The sequence below is a fragment of the Thermobia domestica genome, chromosome 2, assembly GCF_964235325.1.
Source record: "Thermobia domestica chromosome 2, izTheDome1.hap1.1, whole genome shotgun sequence".
NCBI lineage: Eukaryota > Metazoa > Arthropoda > Insecta > Zygentoma > Lepismatidae > Thermobia > Thermobia domestica.
Window position 1 is genome coordinate 193,378,600 of NC_137455.1, and position 12,372 is coordinate 193,390,971.

At 34.4% G+C, this 12,372-nt stretch overlaps 2 protein-coding genes across 6 annotated transcripts in view; one reads left to right on the plus strand and one right to left on the minus strand.

Annotated features, from left to right (window-relative positions):
• The window catches only part of LOC145678340 (orexin receptor type 2), an 844,605-nt gene that overhangs the window by 142,207 nt on the left and 690,026 nt on the right, over positions 1–12,372 (minus strand). The gene's annotated exons all lie outside the window — the stretch shown is intronic.
• LOC145678339 (uncharacterized) overlaps positions 1–12,372 on the plus strand; it is a 317,750-nt gene that overhangs the window by 112,259 nt on the left and 193,119 nt on the right. The window contains exon 6 of one of the 5 annotated variants that reach the window (XR_014130360.1): positions 2,201–2,344. The exons of the other annotated variants lie outside the window; for them this stretch is intronic. The gene's annotated coding sequence lies outside the window, so the exon portion shown is untranslated. The remainder of the gene's footprint in view (positions 1–2,200; positions 2,345–12,372) is intronic. 5 annotated transcript variants of the gene reach the window in all.

Genomic DNA, 12,372 nt, shown 5'->3' on the forward strand with positions numbered 1-12,372 from the left:
TCGCCAAATGATCCACTTGAGAAGTCTTGTCTTAAAGTTTCTTGAAAGCAACCTACACGTTGGTTTCGTGAGATTTTCTGTAGACAAAGAGGGAAGAACACTATTGTGTTTGATGCAGGGTCCTTGATCACAATAGATCTCGAGTTCAATGTTCCTGGAAAGACTTTCTAGGTCAAAAATTTCTTGCTATTTCTGCGTCAATAAATACAAGATATCTCTCTCGCTCTTTTATCTGATATTTTTTAATACTTGAATATTAACGAAGATGTAACGAAATTTGAACTGGACATATCGTGTGTATGAGGGAGCAGTAGAGTGACAGTGTAAGTGCAATGAGACGAAAGTTGACGTACTGTTTAAAGCCGTACAACCATATCCATACTGGTTACATGAAATTGTTCACACCTGTATGAATGAATCAAACCATTAGGAACTTCATCTTGAGTATTTCCAATAGGAAACACAAGAATTACTTTATTTTCTGTGTCTCAGTGACTAAAATCATGTTGTTCAGTTATTTCGAAGGTTCTTAGACCTCGGCGCTTGCTAGAGTGGAAACTTCTCTGTTATTTCTTACAAAGTTATTTAGAAGTCCGGTTTTAATGAAAACGAATTACGATCTACTCAGTGAGAGCAAACATCATCCAAGAAATTCGTACAGTTGTTGACGCCATACTGAACAGAAACTTTCGAAATATTGTGCCTTATGTCCAGCTCTATCTTGGCGCAACGGGGGCCAAGATTTTCGCTACATTCCATTCATCTACTTTCTCATGAACTCATGTTCAGTTCAACTTTCGTCAGTCTTAATACCTATTCAAGCTATTAACAAAGTCATTGATAAAGTAATTAATGAGACATTCTGGAAAAATGTACACAAAAATGATGAAAAACGACTGGAAATTTTCGGAATGTTGGTGTGGAGAATAATGGAGAAAATTAATTGGGTAGAGCGTAAAACGAATTAGAGGTGTTAGTAATGGTAGGGGACAAAACAATAGTTTTAGATATTATTGAGAAGAGGAAGAGAAACTGATTGAGACATTAGCTAAGAAGGAATTGTGCTATGAGGGATGTGCTAAGGGCTATGGTGACAGGAAAGAGAGGGAGAAGACGAAGGAGGTACAATTGACAAATGATAACAAAACACAAAAATCATACGTAAAAACTAAGACCGTGGAGCATGGAAGCTTCGCAGTTGCAGAAAGTGATGACAGAATGCATGACAGAATGATAATGATGATGATGGATGTTAAAGAGACCTTTTGAAAGACCAAGAAAGTGGAGGGTAACATGAAGTAGGATCTTAGCGAGCTGTGTAACAGAATCTACAGTAGATTGGATGATGGCAACAAATATAATCTAATACTAACAATTGGTTCCTATGGCGTTGAATCTTATGCCATGTTCCTTTGCTATAGAGATGAGTTAGTTAAGAAAAGTCTAAAATTTAACTAAAGATAAACAAGCACTTATTAGAGCATTATTACCCTTGTATCTTAAATGAAATTCTTAAAATAGCCCTTAATAATTTTTATGTTCATACTTTTGTTATCTTTAACGAAAAGTCAAACTAAGTGTAATATACATGATATCCAGCGTAAGACTATATCCTATTATGTATATACTGTAAATACATGTGGCTATTGAACATTTGTATGAATGATATGCTGATTTTTGGGTATCAAAACAATTTAATCACTATATAACATACGTTGCAAACAAGTTATCTATCAATCAACAAATATATGTTTTTCAGAAGCAGAATTGAGTGAAAACACAAAGCTAATGTATCGTAAAATATGATAAGATTCAAAGTAATTACTAAAATTTACTGTTATAAAAACATGATAAGACAATTTTGTACTATATTAGACTACAATATTATCAACATAATAATGAAAACGTCTCTCCTTCTAAAGTATAAAAAGATCTTGGCAAACCTTAACGTTAAAATACATCTAGTGATTAATATTACATTTTTATTGATGATTGGAATAAAAAGTAAAAGAAAAATGTAAAGTATTATTTATTTTTCATTCATGATACGTCTTGAACATAGTAGTTTGGTTTCTTGACTAATCTCTATAGTCTTTCATACATTACTTTATAATTCGAGAATTGCTATATATGTATATTGCAATTCATAAGTTCACATAGGTCGCTAGGTAAAATGGTGTAATTACCTTCTCTTTGGAAGGCCTCTCTGAAGCTGTGGTTGCAGACAAATCTCTTGGGTTCTTGCATTGGTTGCAGAGCGAAAGGAGAAAATGGAAGAGAGTGTGAGAAGAAGGGGGAAGCGGAGAAAAGGAGGAGAACGAAGCAGCTAATTAAGAGCAACGGAGTAAGTCACTGAATTGTAATGCGTTTTAATCTTCTGGCAGAAGGACAAAACGTTATGAAATCTAATGTCGAAGGGAGCAAACGATTTAATTCATCGCCTACATTACTTTGTTGGTTACGCTTTAATTGTGAACATCATTCATGTATTCTTCCAAACAAAGCCCCGTAGCAATTATTCGCGTTTTTAAATTAATATGGTGGATTATGAGTGAATGTTGACAAGGATAGTTCTTCAGGATATAACCATAACAGGCATAGAACAATAGATCGTTGAAATCCTTTCCTTCATACTACGAAATAAAGATTAAACCCACGCCCTAAGGTATGCAACCACATCTTCACCAATGAGATTTCGGTTGCATATTCAACGGAACTGAAATGTAAAGTCAAGGATTTGAAAGTACTGCCTTTGTTAATGAAGGTGAAAAAAATTACCAAATGAAGAAATTAGGATTCATATATATATATATATATATATATATATATATATATATATATATATATATATATATATATATATATATATATATATATACAGGGTTTTCATAAAGTATGGACGGATTTAATTCGCTTATAATTTACATAAAAATGCTCATATTGAAATCAAATAAAGTGCAAACGGTAGCGGAAGGACTAAATTTTTGCCTGTAATCTGCACCAGCTCAGTTCATTCACCGCCACACCTCCAACTGGGCGCCATTTACGTCCACACATTCGCGTAGGCGGCGCTGGAATCCACTCACAGCGTTCCGCCGTGTTTGATCCGAAATGCCAGCCACAGACGCCCTGATTTTGTCCTTTCTCCAAACCACTTGGCTTCTTTACATAAACTTCCGTTTTCACATGACCCCGTGCCGGCTTTTTGAACTCTTTGGTGAACTTTCGACACACCAGAATTGGTGATTTTAGCTCTGCGTACCACAGAACACATTGCGCTTTCTCTTTCACCGACGCCATATTTGATAAAAAAATAGTCTTCTCAGAGGAGTTTTTCATTTATTTATTTCTTTAAAAGACATACACACCAATACAGCTTACAACTTACTTTTAACAGTCAACATTGAAACAACAATGAAAACAACAATGGGTGGAATTTGGTAAGAAACTGACCCTTGCCCTCCCTCTCCCTCTCTCAACGTGTTCAGAGTTGCCGCTTATCTAACAGTGTTGCCAACTAAAAATTTAATCCTTCCGCTACCGTTTGCACTTTATTTGATTTCATTATGAGCATTTTTATGAAAATTATAAGCAAATTAAATCCGTCCAGACTTTATGAAAACCCTGAATTTTAATTGCTTTGGAATAAATATTTAAAATATATAATTTAAATATTTTAAAATAGTCATGTTGAAAGCAGCGTAAAGGAAACAGAATGATCACGAGACTATAGTACAATTTTTCTTCACAAACATTCAAAAAGGTGTACGAAATACCACCCTTGAAAGTGGTGTATATTTTTCTTCTATTGGGTATTGCGTTGCTATATTTTCAAACAACGTGTTTCTCTTCATGAATTGATGCCAAAGATGGCAGCATATAACCATGTAATAGAAAGTATATGAGAAATGACATAGCAGACGATTTATAGGTATCTGGGATTTGTTTCGGGCAACTTGATTAGATAGTCGTCTTTTCAGCATTCTCCACTGGCGATTCCATTCTCAATTGAAGAATGAGTTATTGTTACTCGTATAATTACCTTTTACTCTGATGTAGCACAGAGACAATACTGGCTCCGATTTGTGCGACATAGCAGACGATGGAAAGTTGACACTGCAAATTGGCATTGCTGATATGCAAACCATCACTATTATCACTTTCGACTTGTCTTGTAAATTGGAAAATAGTTGCAAAATGTTCTTGATTATCAACCACACTTTATTATTCTAAGTTCCAACTTCCCTTCTTCTTCTTCTTCTTCTTCTAAATTTTACTTTTTGCTGCACTGTGCAAATCTTCCGCGATGATGCACAAATCGTAGCCTACGCGCTGCATCGATATATTCTTCCACCTGTGACATCTAGTATAAAGCAAACTATCTTGTATGAATATGTAATAAATCACCTCAAGTACTATGAAAAGTATATGCCATTTTGAATGGATGATGGTTTTTTGAATTTCGTTCCACACCCTGTTGCTGCATATATGTACCAGTTATCATTCGGCTACATGAGATGCTATTTCTTACACCAACTACCAAGCTCACTACAGTTTCCCTCTATGCTTATTAAAACAAGATTAAGTTTAATACACTAAATATTTCACTCACATTCAACTTGATGGCTTATCAGAAGTTAGAGACTTACACAAAACTACAACCAGAGAGTGGAGATCCAAGATTAAAAAACTGCTGGAAAATATATGATCTGGCATACTGTTAACAACAGCCAATTTACAGGCTTAATATCAAGGCACTACGTAAAAGGATGTAGATGCATTTATTTGGACACTGTGAGCCATTATAACTCTAGAAGACAATTTCCATAATGCTGAAAAGAGCACAGCAATGTATCATAATGAAACATTGTCACAGCATGTCAATAGGTGTGAGCTATGTCTAGTGGGTTTCGTACGTTTCATATCACATACGATGAGTTGGGGTTTGGCATTTGCTTAAACGTCACTGAAATAATGTATCCTACTAGAATGAGTGGTGTCCACTGGAAATTGCAACTTATATAATTGAGAGGAGCATCAAACGAGCCCGTGTTTGATATTTTGTATTTTACGTCCATATGTAACAAAAGGAAGTACTGTTAAGGTAGGCTTCAAATCTCGATCGGGCATAGATCAAGTGCAATTGGAGGATGAGTAGACCATGATGTAAGATCAAACCCCCAGAGTATAGGCCGTTACCCAGCGCACTACCTTGCTTCCAAAAGAGTTGAATTGGAGAACCACATCATAGGTCCCGACGAGAATTATATATTATACTAATAAAATATGTAAAATCATCCCTAAAATTAAGCTACGTATACCGAAAGTCGGGATTCCGGAGAGTAGGAATCTGGACCGGCAGGATACACCTCTGCGTATGCCTCTGGTTGCACGTATTAGATACAGGTCAATATAACTCTAAACCACATAGTAGTATTCCAATTTTTATCCTCGGAAGGGTGGGTTAAAGAGCTTTCTTTTTGCGGCCAGGAAAACGAGAAAACTCATTTAATTATATAAAAATCGTTATTCATATAAAATAACATACACAGAAGAGATAAATTACAAAGACAATTCACATGAGAGTCAACCAGCTAGAAACCATAAAATAATTTCACAGACGAGACAATACTCACTAGTACAAAGAGAGAGAGAGAGAGAGAGAGAGAGAGAGAGAGAGAAGAGAGAGAGAGAGACATTATAGTCATTTAAACGAAAGTAATAAATGGAGAGAATTGCAACACAATGAAACCAAATTGTAACATGGAATTGAACAACGTTTTATTGATACAGAAAGTTAGAACACAAAGAAATTAGAACGTAAGAATAGAAACATTGCACAAGAAACATATCTGTTAAATAATGGTCTAGCTAATCTTAAGTGCATATTATTTGGCTCAAATTTTGGAAATCTTCTGAGTAAACACATATAGATTTTAATTTTGTTTTTGGATAACAAAATGAAGAAAAAGCATTATTAGCGTGTAACAAAACATGTTCAAATGAAAAATGAAATATTTCAGTTTAATGTCCCTCGAATATGCGTTTGCGGCTAAGCAAGGCGATGATTAAAGCAAGTGAATGGTGATGGAAGAATTCGTAGAAGGAAAAGTTGGAGGAAACGGAAGTACCACGAGAAAACCCGCGAAAACAATATTGTCTAGCACAAACTTAGTTGGCGCTGATTAAACCAGGGCAGGGACCCCACGCACCAGAGGTAAGTGCTCTACCACTGAGCCACCGTGGCTTCCCTCAAGACTTTTTTAAAGGTGAGATACGTATCAATTGATATATTTCATTCAGTTGAATAAACTTACATGATGGAGGCTAAATCCTCATGTATAGTCTTAGACAAGATGAAGAAAAAATAGAAGCAATATGTTAACATTAAAATTGATGTTATATGACGCCATCTATTAAAGTGAAACTGATACTAGAATATACACCTATTAAACCTTTTATTGTGAAAGGAACAACACGGTAGTACATACAATTGTTAATTAGATATGATATAAAATTACCATGCACTTTTACACTTTAAGTTTTGTTAATTATGTTAACGCATTCGTTTCAATCGAAAGATGTCATGAACTGCTACGAAGTGCTATAATAATCGGGAACATGACAGAAAACATCTCAGGAAAATTCTTTAGTTTGCGCAACCACGTTATCTTCCAATATTTTAATGGTGTAATTGGTTCGTTGATTGGTGTTTAATTTTCCTTGTCCCCACCGAAGATATCGTGCGCATTGAGTGCAAGAGGAAATAAAATTAATTTTGGATCATTTTGTACACATTTCATATTTAAGATCTCTTTCTGAATCTTTCAGACCTCAGCAAATTCATGTCCAAATATTGTAAATAAAATTAAAAATGAAATGAAATCTTTAAATTTTACGTCCCACGCATATGCCGGCTAGGCTAAAGGAGACGGTGATGATGAGAAAAATGAAATCTTTGAGTTTTACGTCCCACGGTTATGCTGGTTAGTCTAAAGGAGACGGTGATGATGAGTAATGAATGAAATGGTGAAATGAAGAAAGTGGGAGGAAACGGGAGAACCTCGAGGATACCCACGCACACGGTGTTTGTCTACCACAAAGTTCACTTGGCGTGAGCTGGAACCGAATCAGGGACCACATGCACCAGAGGTGGACGCTCTACCAGCGAGCTACCACGGCCCCATATATTGTAAATAACTCTTATCATGTAAAAAATAGCTTTAATGAGTAATTACGATGGTAAAGCTATTTTTTACATTACCATGTACTTAAGTTCACCGTACAAACGTTGTCTCATTTTCTCTCAACTTTGGCAATTGGACTTAATTTCCTTCTGCACTTAATGCCCCGTAGGAGACATGTATCTAAAGTTTAAACTGGAATCCAGACCATCATAATGAAATCCAAATCATTGAAATTTCAAGGTTCTTTCACCGGGAATTCCGAATCCGAGATTCCGTGCACCAAAGACGCGCGAGCTAATAATTTAGACCAGCAAGGAGGGATAATTGTGTCATCATGTATAACACGTCATAAATCTTTAAATGAGATTTGAACTTAATGTTGAAAGTATTACAGTTCTTCAAGTACTGACGGTTCCTAATTCTCCTCTCGCTCTAGTAGTACTTATTTAGAACAGACTTTTTTCCGGTGACATGGATTTGAGCTCAAGTACCTCAGATGGATTTTGACTAGTACTTCTCCAGATACCATGAAATGAAATCTTAGGTTTAAAGTTCGCAGTTTATACTGTGTAAGCTATGCCAAGGCCTTCGTATCGCAAAGAGACAAAAACTTGCATATAAGGCATTTTTAACACATTGACTGCCACTGTGTTACTGAAAATATACCTCTTCTGGGCCAATACGATTTTCTTCTTTCAGACCAAATATAAAGTAATTATATATACATAACATTTCAAAACAATGAACGGTAAGCTCATTGTTGACTTTTTTGTATGTGTATGCATCATATAGTTTTTCTTGAACTGTGTATACATTTTAATACACAAGGCCTAGAATGAAGATATTCCTTGTGTATGGAATAGCATACACGCGGCGCAGAAGCAAGACGCCATGTGTATGAAATAGCATACACATGGCAGTCAATGTGTTAATATGAATTTTAAATGAAAACTATGTCTTTCTTCAATTAATGAAGGATGTCAAAACAATAAAGGGATATTTGTTCTCTTGCTCCCAGTGGGAACTAATAAAAGAGAAGGTTGAAAGAGATATCTGATAAGGATGAGGTTGTTGAAGACAAGAGAAAAATCACGAGAAAAATGCAGATAAATGCTATCTACCATATTTTTCTTTGAAATTACAGCTATAAAGGAAACAAGGAATTAAAATAAACAATAAACAAATCTGTCTTGGAATATCTGGGACAAGGAAATTTTCACGATGACAGTCATTTTAAAAATGTAATGGAACTATCAAAGAAATTTTCATAGTTCAATAATAAGATTATTATAATATGTTGAAATAATATAAACATGCGATCACTATAGTTTCATTTATATCGTAACAACAAGTATGGTCTCACATTTAAATGTCTCATCTCATATATCCTCGGTGTTGAAACAGACGCTAAACTCCAAATCTACCAACCAAGAAATTTAAACTGTCAAGATAGACATCTCTTACACAAAACTTTACTACGAATAGCTCAAAACCTAGAATATATCAGCGGCCAAGTTGTTGAGGGTGTGGTAACAAATTACATAAAGATTGGTTTACAGCCAGGAATTATAGATTTAACAAAGAACATTTTCCTTCTAAGTCAGAGTGAAATTTACTAAATAGAGTAAATTCTCTCTCTCCCTCTCTCTCTCTCTCTCTCTCTCTCTCTCTATATATATATATATATATATATATATATATATATATATATATAGGCGCGGATCCAGGGGAGGGGCTATAGACTTCCTTAACGCTCAGGTATACACTGGATAAAATGGGCTTCAATCCTGCTTTACGCTGGATAAAGCGGCAAACTATAGTTTAGCCCCTCCCTTGATCACATCCTGGATCCCTACTATATATTGTATGTGTGTGTATGTATGTATGTATGAAGAGTTAAATATGTTTGAAATCAGTGACGTATTTTCTGTCTATAAATGGAAGGAGGAAAAATACTTAATAAAAATACAGATAGATACACAGAAGAGTAAGTGAATTACTGAATTTGCACATCAACAGACCTCCGAAATTACTAAGGATAGAACCTTGAGATTTTATAAAAGTGTTCCGCTATGCTCTAGAAAAGACATGATTTTGTGAAATATATCTCATAAGGAGGGAAGTGGGTTTGAATTATTATTATTATTATTATTATTATTATTATTATTATTATTATTATTATTATTATTATTATTATTATTATTATTATTATTATTATTATTTTGCCGTTCGCCTGATCTTCGAAACTATAAGGCGTATAACCTTAAAATTGTGTAGAAATGTTCTCTTTGCACTCTAGGCTGTAAATAAGAAAAATGTAGAGAATTGAATATCCTAAGAGGAGATGAAGGCTTAAGTACTCTTTTTTGGCATTCGCTAGATCTCCGAAACTACAAGACGTAGAACCTTCAATTTTGTATGAATTTTCTCGTTGAATCATAGGCTACAGATAAAATGCAATTTTGGGAAATAGATCAGTAAGAGAGGAGACTTAGCCTTGGATGATTTTTGGCCGTCTGCCAAATCTACCAGAAGATCAGACGTAGACATTGAAAATTTATATAACGTTCTCCTTGCATCTTAGGATATAGATTAGACGGGATTTCACACATATGAATCCTAAGAGAAGAGTGAAGATCTGTTCCATCAAAATCACCATTATTGAGCGCAGAAACATGAAATTGTGTTTATGTTATTCACTTGCGTTTAATATTGGAGACGAAATGGATCGAATTTAGGAAGAAGAAGAGAGGAAAAATATTATCCGCGGTAACACGCGGTGGTATATGCTAGTTAAAAATATAAAATCATATTTGTTTGGGTTGTTTTCAGTTTAATCTCCCACTTTTCCAACACCAACACTATAAAGATGATGACATACGGCTGAACGTGAGAACCAAACCACATGTGCTCAAACCGAAAATTGAATGTCTTTTATACTACAGGTATAAACACTAACTACTCATCTACAAGGCAACTTTCAATTCACACTTCTATTGTCATGTTTATAAATTTTTAACAAATATTTTATCCAAATTGCTTGATTGTCGTATATTAATTTATAAAGACTTATTCATTGAAAATACTCAGTGATAGAAATATTTTTAAAAGAATTGCAAATTCAAAACCTTATATGAGGCAAGTTCTGTTAGACATTATTGTATCTCAAGGTCGTATTTTATTTGGAAGAATGAACATTTTTCACACAACGTTCTAGAGCACGACTCTTAATTCAGACATCATTTGAATCTGGTTACCCTCATAAGATTAAAAATAACAACTCTCAACTAAAAAAAGAATGTACTGAATGAGATTCGTCTCCATTAATCTCAAACTAGAATATGGTGTCATATGTGCACAGAAATTAATCACTTTTCTAATATGAAAAAAATGAATAAATAAAAATAAAGAATATTTCTTCTAGCATATATACTTCATGTTTCTTGAGGTAGACTTAGTCGAAGTAGCATTGAGAATTTCGATTAATTTTTGAGTGAACAGTTGAATAATATAATACTTTTTCGAAAAATTCTTAGAGTAACTATAGCAATATAGGGCCATCCTTGACTCAGTGGTAGAGCGCTCTCCCTAACGAGTGGGTTTTTGGTTCGATCACAGCTCGCCAAATGGGTTTTGTGGTAGATAAACACCGCATGCGTGGGCTTGCTAGAGGTTCAGCCACCTCCTCTCATCTTCGTCATTCCACTATTATGATTCATCTTATCATCACCGTGTCCCTTAGCCTTGGTGCATAATTATTGTACATCGAACTCCAAAAAAATATTATTATTTAATTATCAATTTTAATAGTGTTAGTACCTATTATGTTCTAAATCAAAGTCTTATTTGGGTGTATCTTACTTCATTTAGTACACTTCCAAGCTATGCTATGTATAAATATCGGAAATCTTACAGGTATCAGAGCAAACGCGGTACGTTGTTTCGAGAAGTTGATTTTGCAATCGATTCAGCATCCCACAAATAGGTGCCAGCTCATCAGATAATCCTCTATTCAAACTGGGAGTGGTATAAATTATCGATTTCCGGTTTCAATGTTGATTACCATAGAACAAAAAGAGTAAGATACAGAGACAAGCTTCATTTTGTAATCGATTCAGCGTCTAAAAAGAAGATACCGTCTTAACCCGAATTTCTCTACTAAGACAGGATATAGTAGGAATTTACTACTACTTCCAGTTTCAATATTTATCTCTATAGAGCAAAACGATAACAAATAGTGACAAGTGATTTTACGGAATCGATTCAGTGATTCCAGTACTACTATTCCGTTAACTTCGTATTCAAACCAGAAGTGATAGAAATTAGCAATTTCGGTTTTAACGTTGATCGCCATTGAACGAAAACGGTAACATATAACGACAAACAGTTTTTAAAAATCGATTTAGTGTGTGAAGAAAAGATACAATCTTCACTGCTATCTATTTACTAAAACGAGAAGAGGTATACATTTACTACTACTTCCAGTTTGAATACTGATCTGTATAGAGTAGAAAATTTAAGGGATTACGAATAATACTTTTTTTTATATATGGATTCAATATCTGAGGAACAGGTTCTATCTTTAATCTTATGCCTTTATTTCAGCCAGAAGTTATAGATGCACTACTTCCAATTTCAGTAATGAATTCATTAGTTAGAAAGTTTACTGTGGTTCCTGAGATGTAGAAAGACAGTGTGAAAGAAAACTCGTTTGTTTTTATTAAAGAAAAATATGCATTGAAAGCCATTGTAGATTTATTTAAATATGAACGTATTACTTCTTATGTGAAATATGTTCAAAAAGTTACATAACAAAGTAGTGGCATTTTTCATGTAAGAACTCTATTAATATTACCAATATATGCTGATCAGTCTGAAGTCTGTTAGGATGCTGTGTGGATACTATCAGAAGAGAAATAAGGGTGATGGAGATATTTACTTACAACCTTTTCTTTGCAATGAATGCTAGCTTGTAAAGTTACGAGTACGTTCATTATCTTTCAGATTTATACGAAAACTAGAGAATACTCCCGTATGTTACGGCCGACAATATTTTTAATTCCTTCCTCTCCATGCATTTTACTCCTCTTTGGCTTCAATGTTGAACGCAAGTGAATATAACAAACATGTCAGAAAAATTAAGCACCTATCTCCCTTAAGTATATGCAATTACCGAAACGTCAAG